The following is a 24,810-nucleotide window of genomic DNA, read 5'->3' as shown; positions in this document are numbered from 1 at the left end:
AATTTTAAAAAACAAAGTATTATTTCTAATTAGTATGTTTTAAAAAAGAAAAGACAACCGAGGGGTTGACTAAAGTGAGATCTAGACCATATTCTCTGTGGTCCGGGTGTTTTCTTCAAAATTGTTTTAAAGTTCTCAACTTCTGTTCTTTGCTTTACTTCCTATTTAAAATACTATTTGTGAATTTGCATCATTCACTGAAATTCTATATTCAAAATCAGTTTTTATCTTACCAGAGGCTTTTAGGGAGAGTCGAAGTCAGAATTAATTTCATCTGTTAAAGATCACGTATTTCCCATGGCCCCTCCCATTTGTGCAGAGCTTTAAAATAGATTGTGCAATAATAGTACAGTAGGAAATATATTTAGGATTTATTAAATTTTTAAAAAATCTTTAATGGTTAAAGAATGTTATTCCACTCTTGCCCTCTAGTGGTTGAAGTAGATATTTTAAGTATGTGATTAAGGGTAACTTCTCTTGGTGTCATACTTTCTTTTATTCCTAATTCCTAGATGCATTTATTAGTTTACTGATTTGTCAAATATAACGTATTTTGTATAAGTCTTTAGCAGTATGTTAGCTGTGCCCTTTGTAATGTTAGTCATGTAGATTCCTCCTTTAGTAGCAGTGGGAATCTTACAAATGCATTGCAGGGCTGGCTCAGCAAGTGCTTACCCAGGACTGGCAACCCACTAAACTTGTGGACTCCATCAGGTGGCAGGAGAGAGCTGGCTCCCGAGAGTCATCCCCAGACTTGCACACACAGCCAGTGAATACCATATTTGGTCCACCACTCATCAGAACAATGCAGGTTTCATTGAAGTTACCATGTCAAATAGAAACAGTAAAGCGGGGTGGTAGCTCGGCGGGTTAGCACATGCTCTGTAAGCATGAGGACCTGGCGTGGAACCCTAGCACCGGGGGATGCAGATAGTAGGTCCTGAGAGCCTGCTGGCCAGTCAGCACAGCTGAGACAGCAAGCTCCTGGTTCTGTAAGAGAGCCGGTCTCAAGGAAACACGGAAGACAGTGAAGAGGAGGACACCTCTGTCCTTCGGCCTCAGTGTACACAGGTCACACAAGCACACATTCATGTACCCTGCCACCCACAGCAAGTCAAGTCTGCTGGGGGCAGGAAAGTATAGGCGTGCCATATGCGCAGGTTTGAGACACACAACTAAGAAGTTACAGAGGTAAGTTAACAAGTGTTTTACACTAACAATAGAAATATTAAAACATTGAAGTCGAATTGGAAAGGTAAAAAAGTGGCCAATCCTTTCTGTTACTATTTACCTTTAAATCTCTCTTCTGTCTTAGCATAATGTTTATAAATCTGCTTTCAGCATGCTATGCTCATTTTGAAAATATACCCATGCTACTTTCAGCCTTTTAAAAGTAGAAGATGCAAACATTAAATACTAAAATTATATCAATTTGCCTTTCACATAGTAGCATTAATGTCATTTTAGAGCCAACAACAATGGTGCTCTTAGCATGGTACTGGTGCTTCCAGGGGAGGTGCATCTGCGCTGACTGCCCACAGGTGCCTGGTGGTCAGTGACGCTGCCTCCAGGGCTCAGGTGTCAGGCTGTTAGTACTGATAGCCTTTCCTTTAGAGTACTTCATTCCTTCTGTGGACTTAACATTTTCTTTTTATCTTAACATATATTTACATTTATGATTTATATAAGGATATTATTATACATAGTTGATGCCATGTGGGATGAATTTAAGAAAAAAAGTCCTTTAACTGAAAGATGTGTTGTGGACTTTTCTTATGTCAAAGCTTCTGATAGTTTCCAGGGCCATAGTGATAAGCAAAACAGGCATTGTTCCCCTATACTAGTAATTTCACAGGCCAAACACACAGACACACACACACACACACACACACACACACACACTGGGGCAGATAAATAACTTGACAGGAAAGAGCCCTCTAGGGTGAAGAGATTCATGAGGTGTGAGAGAACATAGCATGCCTGCAACGTGACTAGAGGACAGGAAGCTAGCCTGTGAGGAGACTGCTGCCTTTGTACAAATGAGAGAAGGCAGTGGATGGACCACATATGGCAGCAGTGGGTTAGAGGACAGTGTGGTGATCTCTGTGGCTGGGAGGACACTGAGCTCTAGAGTTGGAAGTTTATAAATTAGTTTCAGGCAGATGATGTGTGTGATGGTTGTAGGAAAGCCAGGGGGAGATCTGAAGAAGGCAGTGGGACCTCCCGGTCCACAGCTCAGGAATGAGTCAGGAAATAAGTGTGGTGACATTAGAATATGAATGCAGCTTAACCCAGCGACAGCCTGTCCTCCAGCTCGAGATGGCAGTGTGTTAACGTCTTTTTGACATGAGTAGCCTCCTTATGAAAGATTGATAGCATTTGGAGAAGCCCCATGAGAAACGATAGTCAGAATTTTCTTCATGGGTCTTTCTGTGATGGAGCCTTCCTCTGCGCTTGAGCTCGTCCTGGAGGGATTTGATTGACGGCTTTGTCCTTTCCCAGAGGCATTGATTGATTGATCCATTGCCTTGCTAATTGTTGCAGTCTTGTCAATTCCCTGCTTCCTCACACACTCATAGACTTTTAAAATTATATTTAGCTAAAACTTGATCTTAGAATTATTTTTCCATAGATTTTATTAACTTTCCCTGCTGCCTTTTATAGAATCAAAACTCTGCAGTCAACACCATGCCTTTTGTACTTTTTAAACATCTTACTATTTTGTTCTTTACTATTTACTGGTGAAGTTATATTTTCAGTTGTAAGAATTCTGTTTGAAGTCAACAAGAGCGTTTCCTGTTCAAACATTGCCGATAATTAAATCCGCTGTATTAAGCTTCCTCCCTGTCCTTTCCTTCCCTCTGCTTTTTCCTTCTGATTCCCACAGTTTCTTCTTATTGGCTACTCATGTATCAGTTTACTGTAAAGCATTGTACCCGACCTTACAGGAGAGAGAGGCTGGGCTCTTCCGTGTGTGGACCTCGTGTCTCTGTAGCTCTTGGCAGAGAGCAGAGACAGCGTGGTTGATGGCGATCTGAACGTACACAACTGTAAAGGGCAGCTCTGGCTGGGACACTGGAGTGTAAAAACACCAGTCTCACCAACTCATGGCAGCTGATTGTCGCTGCCATGTTGAAGAACTGAAGGTGACTCATAGCCAGAATGCTCCATGATGTTAGGATCATGAAACAAGTTCCCTATATGATCTCCCTCTGTGTGTTTGCCTTTATTCTTGTGAGACAACCACTACGTGTGTTTTAAATGATACCCACAAAGAAACATTCCTAGACAGGCACAGGGTGAAATTAAAAAGGAAGGGGCTGCAGGAGCCATTTCCCAAACACCGTGAGAAAAAAAAGGAAGCCTTGCATTTTAAGGAGACAGCAAGAGAAGCCAGAAAGGCAGTGTGAAGTCTCTCAGACCGCAGAGTGCGCTCATTCATTACTTGTAGGACACCAGCATGTTTGCAGCAAGACAGGAGGCTGTGCTGAACTAACAGGCATTGAACACTGGGAAGAACCAAAAGACGCGGCGGAAGCCAGCCTATAAAATAGAAAAAAATCTTCTCATCATCTGACAGCGGATTAATATCCAGAACACATCAGAAATTAAACACCAAAAGGACAGATAATCCAGTCAGCAAGTTGGCAAACAAACTGAATAATTACATTAAAATAATACCAATATCTTAAGCCATGAGGAAATGCAAATCAGAACTACACGTTCTGTCTCGCCCTACTCAGATGGCTATCATGAAGAAAACACATCTAAACAGAAAATAAAACAAATGCTGGCTTATAGCTGTAGAGGGAAGGAGCTCTTACATACTGTTACTGGGCATGTAAATTAGCACAGTCATTATGCAAATGAGTGTTGATGCTCCTTCAAAAGCTAGAAATAGAACTAGCATATGATTTAGCTATACCACCCCTGGGAAGGAGTCCAAGTCAGCGTACAGCGAGGATGCTCTGAGCATCATGCTTATTTCTATTCTATTCTGAATAGCCATGGGATGGGGTAGGTGCCTAGCAACAGGTGAGTGGGTACAGAAAGCAGCCGTATATAGCTGGGGTGGTAAGTCAGCATAAGGAGAATGGAATCAGGTCATTTGCAGGAAAATAGATGGAGCTGAGATCATCACACATGTTAAACAAAGTAGAACAGCCTGCAGTGGGCATCGCATGCTTTCTGTTATGTAGAACCTAAGGAGACAGAAGAGCTGGAGAGCTGTTAGAGAGGAGGAAGGAGACAGGATTGCCAGTAAGAGGACAAGGTGACAGGTAAACATGATCAGAATTGAACATGTGTGAGAATGTCACTGTATGGTCCACCATTTTATCCAGTAAGGATGGATTCATTTAAAAAAAAAAAAAAAGAAGTAGTATATTGTGTCAGTGATTTTAAAATTTTTGGCTGATATTCACTGTCCACATAAGTTTAAAAAACTAAAACCATGGGTCCACATTGCTTACCTAGTACAAAATTCAACTTGACCTTGACTTACTAACTGAAGCTGGTGGTCTACATGGTGAGATAGGGATCTGCAAAAAAAAAAACCCAAAAAAAACCCAAAAAAACAACAACAACAAAAAAAAACATCAAAGACACCAATGCTGCCAGTCTCAAGTAGGCCAATGAAATGAACACTTCTCAGAAGAGGAGACACAAGTGGCCAGTAGCCATGTTTAGCAATGAGCACCTGGTCATCAGGGAAATACAAATGAAAACTACTCTAGGGTACCAGGTAAGGCGTTACCCAGTCAGAATGGCTATGGCATTGGTGCTGGGGAGGATGTGAGGAAAGAGGAACTCTATTCAGTGCGGATGGGAGAGAGCATCCTAGTGCAGCCATTACAGGAATCAGATGGAGGGTTCTCCAAAGCTTAAAAATGGCAGTGCAGTATGACTGCTCTACGTGTGGACATGTGCCCAAAAGTCTCCATCCCCACCTACCCTGAAGAGACCTGTACATCCTTGTTAACTGCTGCTCTGCACCATAGCCAGTAGCTGCAGCCAGAGGAGATGGGCCCCAACACTCACTGAGTAGTGAAGCTATGACATTTATGCTGAGTGGAGCTTTATTCAGCTACAGAGGAAAATGAAGTCATGAAGTTTCCAGGGAAATGCTTGCTTTTGGTTTGAATCTTATAGAAGCATTTCATTTATAGAGAAGTGCCATTATTTCTACTTATGACAGGAAAGTCAAAGGTATAAAACTGCATTTTAGAAAACAGTATTTATAGGAAATAAAGTGCTTCTTAAGTTCTGTTTCGTTGGTAAAGTATGAAATTAAGAAAAAAAATAAGTACTCAGAAAGTCAGTGAAAATTTGAAAATGGAGGTTCGTAATGGTGGTCACCAGTGAGCGAGGTGACCTAGACAGCAGTGAGGAGGAAGTGCGGGCTGGCTCCGTGCTGGGGGACTGGTCCTCCAGGTGAGGGAACATCCCAGCCTGGCTTTGTAAACAGAATTGTGCCAGATGTGACTGTGTGCCAGATGTGACTGTGTTTCTCATTATCACGGGAGGGTTGGTAGTTGTGACAGAAACCATTTGGTTCACAAGGGCTAAATGTTTACTATCCCTCGTGAAACAAGCTTTTTGGCTTTTGTTTTGGATTTTTAAAAAACAGATTTTAGATTTATTTTATGAATTTTGTCTGCATGCATGCATGTGTGTGTAGCACACGTGCGCCTGGTGCCCTCCGAGGTCAGAAGAGTGCAGTGAATTCCCTGCGCTGGAGTGTGGGCTCTGGGAAGCAAACACAGGCCCTCTCTGAGAACAGCAAGGACCTTTAACTATGGAGCCGTCTCTCCAGATCCTGTCTTAGACTTCTAAATTAATGTGTTATATTTGGGAGTGTGGAATGCAGTATATGAGTCAAAGACAGAATCTTGTAAACAAACGTTAAGCAAAAAGAAAGCTAACTGTTAATGTCTTTGACTGTATTTTTTTAGAAGAAAATTTTGATTAGAAAGGGCCACAGTATAGTGATTTGTAAGGACATTGTGTCGTTAGTCTGGACTTTGTTTTGTTTAGTTTTGTTTTTTGTTTGTTTTTTTAGATTTATTATTTATGTTATGTATACGAGTACACTGTAACTGTATAGATGGTTGTGAGTCATCATGTGATTGCTGGGAATTGAACTCAGGACCTCTGCTTGCTTCAGCCTGAAGATTTATTTATTGTTATAAATACACAATACACTGTACACTGTAGCTGTCTTCAGGCACACCAGAAGAGGGCATCAAATCTCATTACAGATGGTTGTGAGCCACCATGTGGTTGCTGGGATTTGAACTCAAGACCTTCGGAAGAGTAGTCAGTGCTCTTAACTGCTGAGCCATCTCTCCAGCCCTGGACTTTGTTTTTTAAGATAATTCATGAAGCCAGCATTTGAAAAGTAAATCTGATCATTATAAAAAAGCAGTTTAAATTTTTACCCTTTACTCTAAATTGGAAGTTATGATTTTTTCTATTTACTTAAAAATGCATGGTTTTGTGTACTTTTTGTGTCACTGTAACTTCAGTATAGTCCTAAGAATAAAGTCACAGTCATTTGCCAGCCTTTTGACATGTTACAGACAAATGGAACAGGAAGTTTCTGGAACCCAAAGCCAAGCAGGCAGACGCCTGCAGTAAGGAGTCTGGGGTGAGGCGAGCGCACCCACAGTGCTGCAGCCTGCCCTGATGCAGTGTTCTGAGTGCTGAGACTTATAAATGTGTTTCTCCTTGCCTGGTTCTGCAACACAACAAAACCTACTTTCTTAAACAGGAAAACCCTTTGTTCTGTGTATAGTGCACATTTTTTTTTTTTTTTTTTTTTTTGGTTTTTCGAGACAGGGTTTCTCTGTGTAGCCCTGGCTGTCCTGGCACTCACTTTGTAGACCAGGCTGGCCTCAAACTCAGAAATACGCCTGCCTCTGCCTCCCAAGTGCTGGGATTAAAGGCGTGCGCCACCACACCTGGCTTAGTGCACATTTTAAGGTTGGTGAATAAAAAGGCATTTGGAGGCACTAGGTGTGGTGATGCATTTCTGTAATCTTAGCACTTGGAAAGTAGAAGTTAGAGAACCAAGTCCTGATCAGAGTCCAGGTCCTGCAGAACCCAAGCTGCAATATCTCCGTGATGCAGGGCAGGGCAACTGCAAGATGTCTGAGAGGAGTTCCAGTGAGCATCCAGTATTGATAATGTAGCAGAAGCCAGTGGCCTCGAGCCAGACCGGTGACTCATTGCAGAGACCATTTGCAAGCAGAGCTGCTTGGACAAAAGGACATTCTGTGTGAGATATCGCAGTTCAGTGGTGGGACTTTTTTCTTTTCTTTTTCCTTTATCAGGGGAGGTTGCAAGAGCAGAGGATAGATATGGAAGGATGGGGAGATGAATGGAGTTGGGGTACATGATGTAAAGTTCACAAAAATAAAACAATAAAAAGTTAATAAAAATAAAAAAGGGTTTGAGGCCAGCCTCGAAAACAAAAACAAAACCTGTAAATGGTTTAGAGAACAATTAACTCTATGTTAATGTACTGGGCATTTATTGAAAGGCAACTAAGGGGTGCTGAGAGCAGAGAGCTATTAGGATCTCAATCTGTCCAGCACTTTACTGAGAATGCACCTCCCTCAGTTGGACTGATTCTATTCCATAGAGGCAGCTGTCCCTACTCGACATCTTATATCATTGGCACCTCCGACATCTTGACATCTGCAGTATAATCAAGATTTACTCTCACAACTTGATCCAATGGCCTCTCTCTCAGCTTCCAGTCAAGTGCTTCTGCCGTAGGCCTAGCCTGATGAGCTTTTCGTGACCAAAGAGGGAGCTTCCCCAGCCCTTTACTCTTGTACCCTTCATGTCTCTAAAGCCAGAACCAAGTATCCATGCTGCCAGGTTCTGAGACCTGGAAGATAATCTGGTAGTCTTTTTAAATTATATTTTCATAAACTGATTTGTTGATGGCTTACATTCCCATGACTTTAGGCAACAGTAACTTAGGGTTTTTTTTTTTTAAACAAATTAGCAACTAGATATTTTTCAAACATTAGTTCATTTAATGTTTATAATTCCATAAAATAAGAAATAGTGCTCTCATTTAACACATGAATAAGCCAAATCTTAAAGAGTCTTTTGCAAAGCTATTCGGTAACCAACATAATACGGCGCACAAGCGCTGTGTTGAGAGCAACCGTCAGCATGCTGGCTCTGTTGCCTACTCGAGGTAGCTTGTTCTAACCCTGTGTTCCACAGTAGCAGCTCCATGCCATGGGCAGCTCAGATCCACTTTACTTTCAAGCTGTCCTAGATCATTCCCTTGACTTTTGCCATCTTGTCTTCTTTGTCGATGTTTACATAATTTTGCCTAATGAGCATCTGGTGTTTGTCTTGCCAACACTAATTGAGATGACTAGATGTTGAACTATATCCATCTAGTTTTAGATTTAAAGGGGCAATAGTTTTTTGTTTTTCTGATGACCTAAAGTGATATTTTATTGTATCTGAATTTCTTAAGTTTTATTTCAGTAAAATTCAGTCATGAAATGTTTTTGTAAATTGATGATTTCCAAGGCCCTTGGCATGCCATATGCCCGCAGTCAGCATCGGTCTGCATCTCCATCCCCTTGCTGGTCTCATGTGCACTGACATGCCTTGTCTCATGGGGACAGTGGATAGCAGCTACGCAAGCATTCTTAATCTCTCTCCACTCAGCAATACTGGACCACCTCCTATTGGAGGCTCAGTTGACACATCCCCTTCCAATAGTGTCCAGATGTGCCTCTTCCTGGGTCCCCTGTACCTCCATCTGCCACCATCACCCCTCCAGTTACAGTAGCCTCTCAGCTTTTCTTGCTCTTGAACTTTTAGGATCTACTCTCCACACTGTAGCTAAGCACACCTTCTCAAGGTGTGAGCATCTCGACCACATTGTCAGCGCTGCCACGAGCGGCTGTCCCATTGCACTGAGAGGATCCCAGATCCTGCCTGGCCTGAGAGTCCAGCGATGGCTGACTTTCCCGGGTCTCAGACTTCATTGCCTGCCGGCTTTCTCTTACCCATTCTACTTGGCTACACAGCCTTCTTTCTTGTCTTTGTGATGCCAAGCTTAGCTTCTAAATTTAGCTTGCCCCATCTGGACCCCACCCTCCACTCGAATGCCATTTAGAACAGCATTCCTCAGGCCTTTTCTGCTTCTCCACTCACAGGCACATAGCGTGCCCTAGCTCTGCACAACCTTTTCTGTAGTCTAGTCTCTGATTCCTGCCTGTGAGCTTGGAGGCTCCTGAAGCAGACACCTCATTAGTGTTGTGTCTGCCGTGTGGACAAGGGCATTTGCAACAGAATGTACTCAGCACACATTCAGAGAATGAGTGAACAAAGGGAACAAATTACTTTTAAGTGGCAAATTTCAGCAATACTTAAGGTAATATTCTAGTCAACTCATTGACAGTATTCTTAGCAGAATAGAGAAAAAATACAACGTATGATTGGAGGGAGAGGTATTAAGTAGTTATTATAATGTCTCATAGCAGAAAGTAATAATAATCTTGTCCCAAGCCTGGCTTTTCTTTTTACTTATATAATGCAATATTTTAAAAATATTTTTCTCTTATACCTTTATTCAGAAGCAACATTGTCTTGTATGTCCTTTGTTTTTCTAGTAAAGCATGAGGATTTTTTCCTGGTATAAGTATTGTCTATTGCAACAGACAACTTAAATGCCAAAATAATATATAATTAGGTCTATTCATTATCTTGCCACATGCTAAGTAGATGCTAAGGGTTTATTGCTACAATAAAAGTCAATGGTATATTTAAGCTTCTTTTATGTGAAAATGTATTTTTTTATGAAAACCAGAAGATCCTGGGCAGATTTTATTTTTTTTATTTTTTTTTTAATATTTTTTTATTACATATTTTCCTCAATTACATTTCCAATGCTATCCCAAAAGTTCCCCCCCACACACTTCCCTACCCACCCATTCCCAATTTTTTGGCCCTGGCGTTCCCCTGTACTGGGGCATATAAAGTTTGCAAGTCCAGTGGACCTTTCCAGTGATGGCCAACTAGGCCATCTTTTGATACATATGCAGCTAGAGTCAAGAGCTCCGGGGTACTAGTTAGTTCATAATGTTGTTGCACCTACAGGGTTGCAGATCTCTTCAGCTCCTTGGATACTTTCTCTAGCTCCTCCATTGGGGGCCCTGTGATCCATCCAATAGCTGACTGTGAGCATCCATCCACTTCCGTGTTTGCTAGGCCCCAGCCTAGTCTCACAAGAGACAGCTATATCAGGGTCCTTTCAGCAAACGCTTGCTAGTGTATGCAATGTGTAAATGTAAAGTTTACCAATTTTTGTCAGTAGCAAATTTATTATGTAGAATGTATACTTCTGCTAAAGACTCCTGTAAGTTTATGTGTTCCCTCAAATACCTTCTTATTACTTCTCCCTTCCACTTAACAACCTTTTTTTTTTAAACTTATTCATTTTATTCTGTGAGTGTTTTGTCTGCATGCATGTCTGTGCACCACATGCATGCTTAATGGTCCCTTTGGAAGTCAGAAAAAAAGAATTAGATCCCCTAGAACTGGAGTTACAGGTGGTTGTGAGCCACTATGTCTGTGTGTGTGTGTGTATCCATGTCTGTGTGTGTTATACATGTGAGTGCCCTGCCCATAAAGGCCAGAAGAGGGCATATGATGTATAGGAGCTGGTGGTCTGGGCAGTTGTGAGCTACCCAGTGTGAGTGCTGGGAAGAGCAGAGCACATGCTTCACCGCTGAGCCATCTCTCAGCTCCTCGGTGTTGTGATGTATAGTTGGAAGTTCTACATTTTAATAGGTAGTAAAAATGCATAATTTCAAAAATCAAATTACTTCCTTTTTCTGCTGCCTTCTGAAGCCCCAAGTGAGAAATCCATAAAGCACAAAGAGGTGTCTTTGCCAGCATAAACTGTCAGTGCTTTGAGACTGATTAGCAGTGTGTGGGACTAGGACTCTGATTGGATTGTGGGGTGAATGGAGTGGTAGCAGTGAGGACTTACAGTGGCCGTTGCTGATTCGTGGTTTGTCTTGTCATTCTCAGGTCCCTTTTCTACCTTGTGTTTCCCGTCTCTTGTTCAGGATCCTTTGGCTACTGTTCCTTTCCCTGGTGGGTTAACTCTTTAGACTTCCCATTAGTATCTGACAGTATGATCTTGAGGGCTTCCAGCTAACTCAGTACTCAACTGTGGTTTGATAGATTTGTACTCTCAGGTCCTCTAAATGTTAAATACTAGTGCAGCCATCAGTGAGCCTGGCAGCCACAGGAGCCATCGGAAGAAGCACATTCAAAGACTCAATGTTTTTGGAGAAACCAGATAACTATATTTTATAACTAAGGCCTTTTTACATATTGCTTCAAACTCTGTAAACAAGTTGAAATTAAAATCATTTTATTCTTTTCTCCCATTCTTCCTGGGAATGGAAAACTTAAGGGAAATCGCAGGGTTCGAGTTAAGGCCTGGGAGTTTGTCATTTTGTAAAACTAGGGTAGAAAGTGGTGTGGCTGGACTGCTGGGGGTGGGGGTGTGAGTGACCCCGTCAGTTACTCCCTCAGATGCTTGTCCCATTCCGCTGCCTCCATTCTAAGATCGCTAAGCCAGCTGGGAGAGAAATACAGCTATCACGTACTAACTTCATTAGCCTTCGCTGCCCGCCCTTTCTACTCAGATCTGTTTATATCTTGTTTTATTTTTCCTTATCTTTTGTTACTTATTATTCCTGCTCTCCATAACCAAAAACTTAAGGAGAAATTTTTAATGACTGTGCCAAAGGGATTCAGAAAAGGAAGAATACTTTTCTACCAGTGATTCTCTAATAACTAGCAAGCCATGATGTCAATCGCGATAGCAACCCATAGGTCTGTATGATAACAACATCATATACAAAACATGCTAAAAGTCAGCCCATAGGTCTGTATGATAACAACATCATATACAAAACATGCTAAAAGTCAACCCATAGGTCTGTATGATAACAGCATCATATACAAAACATGCTAAAAGTCAGTAAAGAAAAATGGGTGATGTACTTTGCCAGTTTCAGACTTTTGCCTTATTTTATAGAAGCATTTCCTACGCTCTCCTTCCAGCTTCACTCTGGCCACCCCTGCCCTAGACCGCCACTGCATGTTTGCACAGTGCAGCCCAAGTGGACCTCTGTTTTCGCCTGAAATTCTCGGCTTCTCTTGTATCAGCTACCTGAGTTGTATTTCAGCTATTTACTTATCCCTCTCTGCCTGTGAACTAGTACACCTCCAGAGAAGTTAACCAGAGAAGCTAGTGCTGTTTAACTGGAGTCTTTTTGATGAGCCAGGTAGGGTTTGTGGGTTGGGATAACCTCTTCCAAGCCTATGTGTGCCACTGGGTGTCTGAGGCCATTGGGCTCCAACCTAGAGCCAGATGATTGTTCCATGCTTTTGGACTGAGTAGGGAAGACTGTGGGGTTGGACAGAGTTCATTAAAACCTTCCGTGGCGAAAGGTCTCCCCAAGCTGATTGAGAAAGCATAGCTGGGATAGGAGTTGTTCTTCAGCAGCAGGCAGCCATAGATGGAGTGTGGCTTCTTGAGGGTCTTGTGAAGTTTTCATAGTGGCATGATGGCAGAGTGCTTGGTTGTCTGGCCGATAGCCATTCACTTAAGAGGCAAACTGCTAGGGCCAGGGTCTAATGTCTGGCAGTCAGGGAGTCAGATTATTCTACTCATCAATGTCTTAGCTTATTTAAAGGGAAAATTAACATTGGTGATTCAACAATACTTCACAGTGTGTAATGCTTAATTCTTATGAATTCCTTAGAGTGGTCCCTCTAATCTCTCTCAGAACCTCCACAGTGTGTACAGTGTGTGACCTCACACCCACTCACTTTAGAGTAAGTAAGCGAGCGTGCAAGCATGTGCGTGTTTCCAGTATTCCTCAGCTACCCCAGATGGCCCTGCCACATTCCTGTGGTAAACAGAATAACAGACTGTAACATGAGACTCCACCCATGAGCACACAGCATCAAGTGTGAGTTCCACCATACTGTGCAGGCAGTGATGTCTCAGTGAGAGCTAAGCATCGGAGAGCCATGAAGAGCCACTGGAAAGACACTTGTTTGGTCTCTGTGTCTTCTCAGCTGGACTGGGAGCCCAACACTGCCATCAAAGTACAACAAATTGCAGGCAAAACTCCTGGAAGCTGGATATAGGGGTGTGTGTTTGTCATCTAACCCAGGAGGATGACGCAGGAGGATTATGAGCATGGCTGGCCTGGGTAACAGAGCTAGGCCCTGTTTCAAAACAGCACTGAAAAGCTGTCCATTCTTGGACCTTCCTTCCACACACTTAGTAAAGTGTGCAAGAGAAAGACACTTATATTTAAGTCTTCATAGAACATGTGATTCTCAGAGAAATAAACGATGTCTTTGTTGACTTTTTAAAAAACTCACTGGGGACATCTGGGAAATATTTCTTTCAGATTTCGCTGGTAGAAAGGGTAAGCCGAAATAAAAGAAGGATTGCATAACATAGAGATTAATAACACAATAACACAAGTATGGCAGTGTACACATGTAATTTCACTATGTCAAGATTGAGCAGACAGTCAACAACCTCATAGCCTGCTGGGCTGCATAGGATAATACTGTCTCAAACAGATTTAAAACAAAACCCTCTAATTACCGTGAACACTTAAATTGAATGTATACAAGAGGGAATCATGCTGAAGGGAAGTGTAGTATGGAGAAATGTAAAGGATGAAATGAAAGAGAACAGGACTATGTCTGTGTAGCTTGAGCTGCCTCTTTCCCTGTCCCCCTCCGTTTGTGTGTGTGTGTCCCCGTGTCCGTGTGTGCTTGTATGTGTCTATGTGTGTTTGTTCCTTGGTTTAGATAGGATGTCTTTACTCTGCAGTAGTTTCACACATAGTCCAACTCTTGCTGTCTATCTACTTCCAGGTTTTCCCTCAGAATAATTAGTTTTTTCTCCCTAATGTTGATACTATCTTTGTTCTTGCAGCCAGTGTCACTGCTCCAGTCCCCATGTGGGTTTGTGGGCCTTGCTCCTGACTGTCCCTTGTCCCTTCTCCTCATACCCTCATAAAAGCTCTCCTCCCTGTAGACTTTGAGTCTGTATGACTCTGACTGCCTACTTTATCTTTCATTCTTTCCCTTTCTGGGCTTCTTCTTCAAAGATGGCTGTTGTGCACCTGCCCACAGACCCAAAGCTCCAGCACTCTCTGACAGGAAGAACACTGAAGAAAATGTTTTGTTGGTAGTTTTCTTTGAAGTTAGCATAGTTTCCACTGGGAAACTGTTGAAATTAAATGTGGTTCCATTTACTTTCTCTGTAGTCCTTTCCCAGTCTTCAGTCTGAGAGTTGAACCCAAGGTCTTTCAGAACCTAACTAACAAGCACTCTATCCAAGCTACATCTTTTGTTCTTGACTTTTAAAAATTATTTCAGATTGTGTATATGTGTATATGTATGTGCTGCCATGTGCATTTGAGTGTGAGTGCACACAGAGACCTGTAAATGAAGTTAAAAGCAGTTTGGGAGCCTCCCAATATGGGTGCTGACAACCAAGTTTGGTTTCCTTGTAAGGGCAGGTCATCCTCTTAAACATAGAGCCACGTCTCCCATTTGATTGGTTGGTTTTGATTTTGAGGCAGTATTTCTTTATGTACCTCTTCCTGGCCTTGAACTTGCTGTATAGTCAAGACTGGCTTGATCTCACAATCTTTCTGCCTTTGTGCTGTGGGGGGGAGGGGGAGAGGGGGAGGGAGGAGGAGCAGGAGGAGGAGGAAGAGGAAATAAATAAAATAAAGCAAAAACGTACTGATTAGCATATGTGACCATTTAATGATAAAGTTAGCTTTGCTCCATCAGAGGTTTGCTGTCTTCATCTTTGTGTGTGTCAAGTGTTGAGCTTCTTCCTACAAATACTTCCTAGTTTTGCGTGTCTGCCCAGAGGGGAATGGGGAAGTGGGTACAAAACAGTTGTGTGGTTGAGTTTTCCTGGACTGGGTTGAAATGGAGTAGGAATAAATCACCATCAACTCAAAGTGCATGGCTGTTCCTATAGGTTACCCAGAAAATCACAGCAAACTATGATGTTCTAATAGAAATATAAATTAAAATATAATAAAATAAATATGTATGCGTAAACTCCGGGTTTTCTACCATTTTTGTAAAACATGTTCTTTTGCCCGGAGTAGTGGCACACACCTTTTATCTCAGCAGTGAGTAAGACAGAACTCTCTGAGTTCCAGATCAGCCAAGACATGGGACATGCATGCACGCACGCCCACACAAACACACACACACACAGTGGGGGGAGTTTAAAAGGTTCTGTTTTCTACACTTAGCAATATTTGGGTCATACCTACTGTTATGTAACATTATCTGTAATCGATTATATAATCTGTAGTTTAAAAAAATCAACTTTAATTTGAGGATAGCAAACATTGGCACAAATGTATACCATTGTTTCAGGCCACTACTATTTACACAGGAGAAATTAAACACCTCTATAAAGAAAACGAAAGAACCAGCCAAGCTGCATGGGGGTGGGACTGCAAATATAGAGTGAGCTGCAGTGACGAGCAGCAGCATCTGCTTCATAGATCGCGCTGCCTGGCCGGTAGCAGGAGGACAGATGAAGGAGGAAAGGTGAAATGGGTTCTAGGTTGCTTGCTTTTTTGGTGCTTGTATTTACATTTGGAGGCCACATGCAGTTTATCCTGGCATCTTGGCATATTGTGTTGGTAGTTGAATACTGTACCTGGGCAATAAGAGCATTGCTGGGCTTGCAAAGGACCCAGTTCAGCCTACAGATATCTGTTATTTCAGCTCCTGGGAGATCTAGCCTCTCTCACCTGCCCCCAGTATTCATGTGCACAGACCCCACCCAGACAAACAATTAAAAACAAAATAAATATTTAAAATTATTGAAACATAAGGGTGTGCTTTAATAAAAGTGTAGAAGTACTTCTTGCTTGTCACATCAGGTTAAATGAAACAGCAAGACCGCAGAGTTAGTGTCCAGGCGTTAGCCCGGCATTGTGTGTAGATTACAGCCGATGGATGGTCTTTGAGTGTGCAGCTAGCTCTCTTGAGTTTGTGTGGAAGTAGGTCATGGCATGCTGAGATACCAAGTCATTTAAGTTAGATACCGAGCATGCTCATAGGAGGGACCTGCTCCCGAAGACTGCGGTGTGCTTCAGCTTCTGGGAAGGAGCAGGAGGAGGAGCGCCGGGTTAGCGTCGATCAGAAAGCAGAAGCCTGAGATGAAGAGCAGAACATCGCTTCCTTAGTTAGCAAAAGACTGGTGAGTGACTGCTTTGTCTGTTTCCAGCAGGCTGTGCCTTTACCTCCGCCTGCAGCTCGGCTGTGTAGAGCCGACGAGGCTGTGTGTAGTTTGTACGCAGTCCTGGAGAAATTTGCTCAGCACTCTTTAGTCTCTTCCTTCAGAAGTATTACCAGCCCAGTTTTGGAATGACAGACTCACAAAGTTCTGTGATGATAATGCTTCCCATGCCTTCCACCGATGTCATTGCTCCTGTGCTGAGTAGTGCTGGCAGTATTGTGTGCTGAGAGACCAGGATTTGTTCATCCAGGCAGCTTGGCATTCTTGTATTCACTGCTCTTGCTCGGCTGCCTTTACCGGTCTCTACTGCATTTCCTAAAGTAACTGCAAATACAGTTGTTTAGCTAGGATCCGTTATTTAAAGAAAGTAAAAGGGTGTTTACATTAATGCACATGTTAACTAGGTGGCTCAGAAGTAAAGTTTGCTTTGCAATAAAGTAAGATGAGAACAGTAGCACCTTGTAAAACGTGCTACAGTTCCATGTGCATGCTGGGAATTCATTCTCTTTAGTTAACGCATTAACTGTGCAAGGGTCTGCAACAGTGCTTTGCTGGTTTAGTTCTTTAAACTCACTGTGGTGCTTGCTAGGAATATACTCTTAAGTAATTTCTAATTGTTTAATCCAAAATGTTTACATTTTAGTATGAACTTAAAAGTGGAATATTTTATGTGTTTACATATTTTACTCTTGAGATACCCGATAGTGTTGATAATTGTTTATTGTCTTTTTTTTTTTAAAGATTTATTTATTATATGTAAGTACACTGTAGCTGTCTTCAGACACTCCAGAAGAGGGAGTCAGATCTTGTTACGGATGGTTGTGAGCCACCATGTGGTTGCTGGGTTTTGAACTCCTGACCTTTGGAAGAGCAGTCGGGTGCTCTTACCCACTGAGCCATCTCACCAGCCCGTTTATTGTCTTTAATGACCACTGCATTTTACTTTTTGGAAGAGACACGGGTGACAGTGTTCTGGGTATTCTGGAGAGTCCGATCCCACCTCGGAGCTTGGGATAAGTGCTCTAGCTTTTGAAGATTTGAGAGAAAGCATGAAATTGCATAAAATCTTTCCTTGGAGAAAATTGAGTTGTACATCCAAATGTCGAGTGGGGAGTTTGAGACTTAGCAGGTGCTTTGAAGAGCTCTAGAAGGAAGGGATGAGGGAGAATACTGAACGCTTAGTGCTGCCACGTGCCAGGAAGTCATGTGATGCTTTCCTAAAATACCTCTGTTTTGTGAACTGCCCCCGCTAAGCCATTTTCCAAGATTGGCACGTGGGAAGCAAGTGGGTGTGCATTGGAAGCTTGGAGATTCATAAAGAGAAGGTTAGCAGTTGGGTGGGCGAAGGTCCCATTTCTCAACACTGACTTCTGCTCATGCATGACCCTGGACATCCCAAGTATCATTTGTCTGCACTTACTTTTGTGTGAGACTTTGCTGTGTAAATAGCAAATCCTTTAAGGTGTCTACTGCTGACTGTGAGACCATAGCCAGCTCCACCTTTAGTGTTTTGCTGACTTCTCCCTAAGCATTTCAGATGAACAAAATGTATAAACCTCTTTTGGTTTCAAAGTTAATCTGTATATTTAGTTTTATTTGCCTCTCCTTATAGAGCATTATGGCTCTTCAGTAGAAGACAGATAGCAAAAGAATTGCTGGTTTGTTTTTTTCTAAAGCATATAGAAACAGTGGGAAAGATGCAAGGAGAGAAATGTGGAAAGACAGTTGCTGATTGCAAAGGCTGCCTGTTTCTAAAACAGAGGCACAGATGTGTTGTTCATCGTCAAGCCAGTGTGTTCCTCTCCCAGCTACAGGCAGGATGCTCCCTAACCTCTGTGACTCCACAGTACTGAAAGTTCCTGAGTGGACCTGGGTGGTGATGGGCCCTGTGATCAACTCGATTTGAAAACCAGCAACCTATGAAGGCTTTTTATACGGATTGTGACCTTTTCCATCCTGCTCCGGGGCTTAAATTCTCCTGGAATATACTTTGCTTTGTAAAGAAAAACGCTACACACCTTTAAACATGTGGCAGATGTTCTGACAGTCCAAGCAGGGACTTGCTCAGGATGGAGGTGAATGGGGCCACCTTACTGGGGAAGAGTTCCAAGAGGAGACGAGCATGGTGAGCCTTAGCTAACAGGGCCTGCACCATGCTAAAGCTGCTGCTTTAAAAGACCCGCACTGCCCTGACCAAGGCTGTGCAAAACCACAACTGTGCTTCAGAAGTAGCTACTGGAACTAACTAGGACTGTGTCAAGATTGTGCGCCGAGGTGGTGACCAAGTGGAAATTTTTATAATTCTCACAAGTTTCTGTTCTTCTCAGCCTTCAGACAGGTGTGGGGAGCACATACCTGCTCACTCCAGGCCAACCTGAGTGATATACAACCACATTCATGCTTTTGAGGAAAAACGACAAGGTTTTCATAGATTATTACTGTCTATGAAAAACAGACTTTCAGGAAATGCTATTTGTAGTAAGAAAAGAAGTAGCTTTTGTAATCTGGTAGACCTAACCCTGATCTGTTTCCCACTCCACCCCTCACTGTGAACAGAAATGTCAACGATTTTTTTATATATATAATAGAAACAATTTTTTTACATTTTAGACTGGTGTTAGTAGCAGTAAATAAATGTCACCTCAATTTCATAATTAAAAAATACCTCTTATTTTTTTTAATTTTTAATATTTTTTATTACGTATTTTCCTCAATAACATTTCCAATGTTATCCCAAAGGTCCCCCATACCCTCCCCCCCCCCCCACTTCCCTACCCACCCATTCCCAATTTTTTGGCCCTGGCGTTCCCCTGTACTGGGGCATAAAGTTTGCATGTCCAATGGGCCTCTCTTTCCAGTGATGGCCGACTAGGCCATCTTTTGATACATATGCAGCTAGAGTCAAGAGCTCCGGGGTACTGGTTAGTTCATAATGTTGTTCCACCTATAGGGTTGCAGGTCCCTTTAGCTCCTTGGGTACTTTCTCTAGCTCCTCCATTGGGAGCCCTGTGATCCATCCAATAGCTGACTGTGAACATCCACTTCTGTGTTTGCTAGGCCCCGGCATAGTCTCACATGAGACAGCTATATTTGGGTCCTTTTAGCAAAATCTTGCTAGTGAATGCAATGGTGTCAGCGTTTGGAAGCTGATTATGGGGTGGATCCCTGGATATGGCAGTCTCTAGATGGTCCATCCTTTCGTCACAGCTCCAAACTTTGTCTCTGTAACTCCTTCCATGGGTGTTTTGTTCCCAATTCTAAGAAGGGGCACAGTGTCCACACTTTGGTCTTCATTCTTCTTGAGTTTCATGCATTTAGCAAATTGTATCTTCTATCTTGGGTATCCTAAGTTTTGGGCTAATATCCACTTATCAGTGAGTACATATTGTGTGAGTTCCTTTGTGATTGTGTTACCTCACTCAGGATGATGCCCTCCAGGTCCATCCATTTGCCTAGGAATTTCATAAATTCATTCTGTGTAAATGTACCACATTTTCTGTATCCATTCCTCTGTTGAGGGGCATCTGGGTTCTTTCCAGCTTCTGGCTATTATAAATAAGGTTGCTATGAACATAGTGGAGCATGTGTCCTTCTTACCGGTTGGGACATCTTCTAGATATATGCCCAGGAGAGGTAAAAAAAAAATACCTCTCTTATTTTAAAGCATACTAATTTATTTATTTTAGAACTATTTATGTATGTATGTATACATCCTATGTAGCATGTATGCCTACATGCCACTAGAGGGCATCAGATCCCATTATAGATGGTTGTGAACCACCATGTGGTTGCTGGGAATTGAACTCAGGACCTCTGGAAGAACACCACTGCTTTTAACTGCTGACCCATCTCTCCAACCCCCAAGCATACTAGTTTATAAAGAGCAATATATTGAGAGTGTTTTATTTTTTTAGATTTATTTATGTGTATGAGTGTTTTGCTCAAATGTGTTCGGTATAGCACATACATGTCTGGTGCTTGACTCTCCTGAAACAGGAGTTAGGAATAATTGTGAGCTGACATTGGATGTGGGAGTCAAACCCAGATCCTCTGCAAGAGCCATCTCTCCATCTCCTACTTAAGGTACTTTAATAACAATATGGAGAGAGAGGGAGAGAAGGAGAGAGAGAGAGAGAGAGAAAGAGAGAAACAATGTAAATAGGATAGTGTTGAAAAGAGTCTCCGTTTTCAAAGCCAGCTCTGTTTTGAACTTTTTATCATTACTATTATTAGATTTTTGAGATAGGATCCTATGTAGCAAAAGATGGCCTTAAACTCTTGATCCTTCTAAATCTACCTTCTAAGTGCTAAAATTATCACCAGTCCTGGTTCTGTGTTACCTTTCTAGAGTATTTGCTAAACTGTGGTCTAGCTGTAATTTGCACGATAGAAACATGAAAGAGACTTGACTAAATATCATGGTGGTCTAGCCGGGTGTTATGATGCACACCTATAGCTCCATCTCTTGGGAGGCAGGAGGATCAGGAATTTAAGATCATCCTTAGCTATATAAAAACTTTAAGGCCAGCCTGTGCTACACAAGATACTATTTTTAATAACAAAACAACTTTAAAAAATTATTTTTACTCTTTTTAATTGTGTGTGTTTGTGTGTGTGTGTGTGTGTGTGTGTGTGCATGCGCATGCATGTGCGCACATGCGTGCAGATGCCTACAGATAACAGGGGTGGCACATGCCCCTGGAGCTGGAGTTGCAGATGCCTTTGAGCCATGTGATGTGGGTGCTGGGAATTGAACTTAGACCCTCTGGAAGATCAGAATGTAAGCTTGACCATTGAGCAATCTCTCTAGCACTCAACTTGGTTTTTTTAACCCATATGCTTTTGTTACTATAATTATTATTAGATTATTGTTATACTGTTACATAGTTAATTCTTTTTTTTTTTAAGATTTATTATATGTAAGTACACTGTAGCTGTCTTCAGATATTCCAGAAGAGGGCGCCAGATCTTGTTACGGATGGTTGTGAGCCACCATGTGGTTGCTGGGATTTGAACTCTGGACCTTCAGAAGAGCAGTCGGGTGCTCTTACCCACTGAGCCATCTCACCAGCCCACATAGTTAATTCTTTGTCATCATTTACACCCAGTAAATTCTAGGGTCAATGAATGAGGCTACTGAATCTAACTCTTAAGTAGCAAGGTGGTTCAGCTGTCACACCGAGAAAGAGTACATCAAACAGTGCTTTCCCGTAGTCGTATACTTGGTCTTCTAATAGTGACTTTTTGGCAGATTTAAGGGGGTTCAGCATTTAATAAGCTCTCGGGTATGAATGACGTAAGATAGATGTTTTAATGTTGTAGTGCTTCCAAGAGATCCCATGGCAACTCTCATAAAAAGACAGCATTACTTGGGGCTGGCTTAGTCTCAGAGGTTTGGTCCATTATTGACATGGTGGGAAGCATGGCGATGTGCAGGCAGAAAAGGTGCTGGAGAAACTGAGAGTTCTATATCCAGATCCGTGGGCAACAGGAGGAGAGAGACATGGGGCCTAGCTTGAACTTTTGAAACTTTAAAACCTATACCATGACACACTTCCTCCAACAAGGCCTCACCTACTGATAAATGAAAGCAGCAATAGTGACAGTAACCTTCTTTGGTTTTTGAGCCTATATCAGATTACCCAGGCTTTGTAGCCGAAGGTGACCTGAAGCTCCAGATCTTCCTGCCTTTGTAACTCTGGGTGTACAGGCATTCTGAACCTTCTCTTTCCAGATGGAGTCTCATTCTCCTGCCTCCACCCCCATCTGTTGTTGGGGGCTAGCGGAAGGCTGTCTTGAATCCTGTCACATCTGGAGTGAATATGTCTCTTGACAAGCTGTTGGCATGCTTCCTTACAACATCTGTCACAGGTTTTCATTGGTGCAGAGCCTTTAAAATGGTTTGAACTGGAGGCTGGAGCAATAGCCCAGTGGTTAAGAACACTAGCTGTTCTTACAGAGGACCTGGGTTTGATACCCAGCACCCACATGGTGGCTCCCAACCACACCTATAACTCAAATTCCCCAAGAACACCAGGTATGTGTGTGTGCACAGATTTTCATGCAGGCAAAATGCCATACATAAATAAGTAATTTTTTATGAAATTATTTGAATTTCAGTATATACCATAATCCACACTAGTTCTTCAACTAAATGTGTGCACCCTTCCCTTCACTCCCACTTTGAGTGCTTGGCCTTTTTTATTTCTCATGATATATGATTCTTCCTAATATCCCAAGTGCTGCTAGAGAGGCTGACAGGTCTCCTTTGTTACATGCTTACTGAACCCCCAGTGCCTTCTGCCTTGTCGGTGCTGCCTCTTGGCTGCTCGACTGTGCCACTCACGCCCATCAGGGACGTTTGGTTTGGTTTTCTTTGAGAAACTGATAATTAGATTTAGTTGCAGCTGGCTTGCGTCCCTATTCAATTTGAAATCTAACTTAAATAGCAGTTGCCCTTGTTTTTAGCCTTCTGACTATGTGTATTCTCCAGTCCCAATTTACTCTGCGAAGAGAGTACACAAATAATGGATCTGTGGTCGAGACCTCTTGCCTCAACAGCTTAGGGGCTACAGGTGGGCTGGTTGCCATACCTCAGTGTGTGAGCACTGAAGGCTGGTCAGGTTTCTTACTAACTTTGGTTTCTTGGTGTCTTATTAGCTACATTTAACCAAAAGTAACATGGGTTAGGGTTATATTGTCAGTGTAATTTTGCAACCCTAAAATAAAAAGAAAATCTTTTTAAGAACATTCTGAGATTTCTGGTATTTTCCAAATACAGTTGAAAGTACTCTGGATGCTGAGTAGATGTTTCCGAGGGTGAGAGTGCTTGCTGGGCAACATGAGGCCTGCATTGAAATGCCTACCATGCATCTAGAAAGCCAGACATGGTTGCCTGTGCCTGTCATCCCAGCCTAGCTGAAAAGGCCCCTAATTCAGTGAGACCCTGTCTTAAGGCATCAAGGTGGTGAGCTGTGTATGGTGTCTGCATGAGCACTGCCACCACACACATGCACCACGGACACCACAAATAGAAGGAGCAAAGAGACTTACTCTACTTTCAAAGAGAGACAGTCCCAGATCTTGAGCATCAGGTCTCTGAATGAATACCAATAGTATTCCCCCAGGCATCATTTGCCTTAGACAAGTTTCCATGGAAGACGTTTAATGTTAGGTTAGCTGAAGGAACTTAGGTCACCATCTTCTTATTCTTCTTAACTGTCATCTCGGTGACTGTATTAGTTAGGGTTTTACTGCTGTGAGCAGACACCATGACCAAGGCAAGTCTTATAAAAAAAACAACATTTAATTGGGGCTGGCTTACAGGTTCAGAGGTTCAGTCCATTATCATCAAGGTGGGAACATGGCAGTATCCAGGCAGGCATGGTGCAGGAGGAGCTGAGAGTTCTATGTCTTCATCCAAAGGCTGCTAGTGGAAGACTGACTTCCAGGCAACTAGGGTGAGGATCTTATACCCACACCCACAGTGACACACCCATTCCAACCAGGTCACACCTATTCCAACAAGGCCACACCTTCAGATGGTGCCACTCCCTGGTCCAAGGATATACAAACCATCACAGTGACTGTCTGACAAAAGGCTGTGTTCTGTCTGCCACAAATCAGTGGGGTTTTTTCCTTGCTTACATAAACTGTGATATTTTACTTTGTCTGTTAAGTAGTAGATACATCTAAGACAAAGCTATTACTTTTCTTTGAGAAAAATCTCTGAAATGAGAAAGTATGATTTGTCTACTAAAGGCAATTTTATGAATTTATCAGAAACCTTGAGCACATGTATCTAGGGGGAGAGAGAGAGAGAATTATAGCAGTTAACATCTAGCTAGCTGGGCATCCAGAAATGAGTAACTGAACCTTAGGCAAAAAGCTTTCCCATAAAAACAAATATAAATCCTAAGGCAAAGGACAGGAGTGTTGACAGAGCCGTCTACCGCAGCACTCATTTGTTGTGTTTTTCTATATTTACTTCACTAAGAGCTAAGAACTAAACATTTGGGGGCAGTTAAGAGTATCTTTTGAGCCTGGTACACACCAGTGGTACACTCCTTTTAATCCTAGCACTTAGGAGGTGGAGGCAGGTGGATCTCTGTGAGTTTAAGGCCAACCTGATGTACAAAGTAAGTCCCAGGATGGACAAGGCTACAGAGAAACCCTGTCTCAAAGAACCAAGGTGGGGTAGAAGCATCAGAAGAAGCTGGAATGTCAGAAGCCAAGACTTGAGTTCTTGAGCAAATAACATGGAGTTGGGGGCAGTGATGGAGCAGGCAGCCTGAGGAGAGTGACAGAACTGTCGACTAACTGCTGACCAGAGTGGACAGAGAAAAGGGCTGCTGCCCCTGGGGTTTAGAGCCCACCAGAGCCTCACAGAGGCCTCGGTGATGACACTCACTGTCTTTCGTCTGAAACAATCAGGT

The 24,810-nt window shown here is 42.5% G+C and overlaps 1 protein-coding gene across 19 annotated transcripts in view; it reads left to right on the top strand.

Moving 5' to 3' along the window:
* Plekha5 (pleckstrin homology domain containing A5) overlaps positions 1-24,810 on the top strand; it is a 175,746-nt gene that overhangs the window by 51,663 nt on the left and 99,273 nt on the right. The window contains exon 1 of one of the 19 annotated variants that reach the window (XM_085839819.1): positions 15,946-16,336. The exons of the other annotated variants lie outside the window; for them this stretch is intronic. The gene's annotated coding sequence lies outside the window, so the exon portion shown is untranslated. Of the gene's footprint in view, positions 1-15,945; positions 16,337-24,810 lie in introns of those variants that run through there. 19 annotated transcript variants of the gene reach the window in all.

The sequence above is a fragment of the Mus caroli genome, unplaced genomic scaffold (genome assembly GCF_978045245.1).
Source record: "Mus caroli unplaced genomic scaffold, Mus_caroli_1 scaffold_7, whole genome shotgun sequence".
Lineage (NCBI taxonomy): Eukaryota > Metazoa > Chordata > Mammalia > Rodentia > Muridae > Mus > Mus caroli.
Note: the sequence above shows the minus strand (reverse complement) of the source record. Positions and strands in the feature narration are given on the sequence as shown.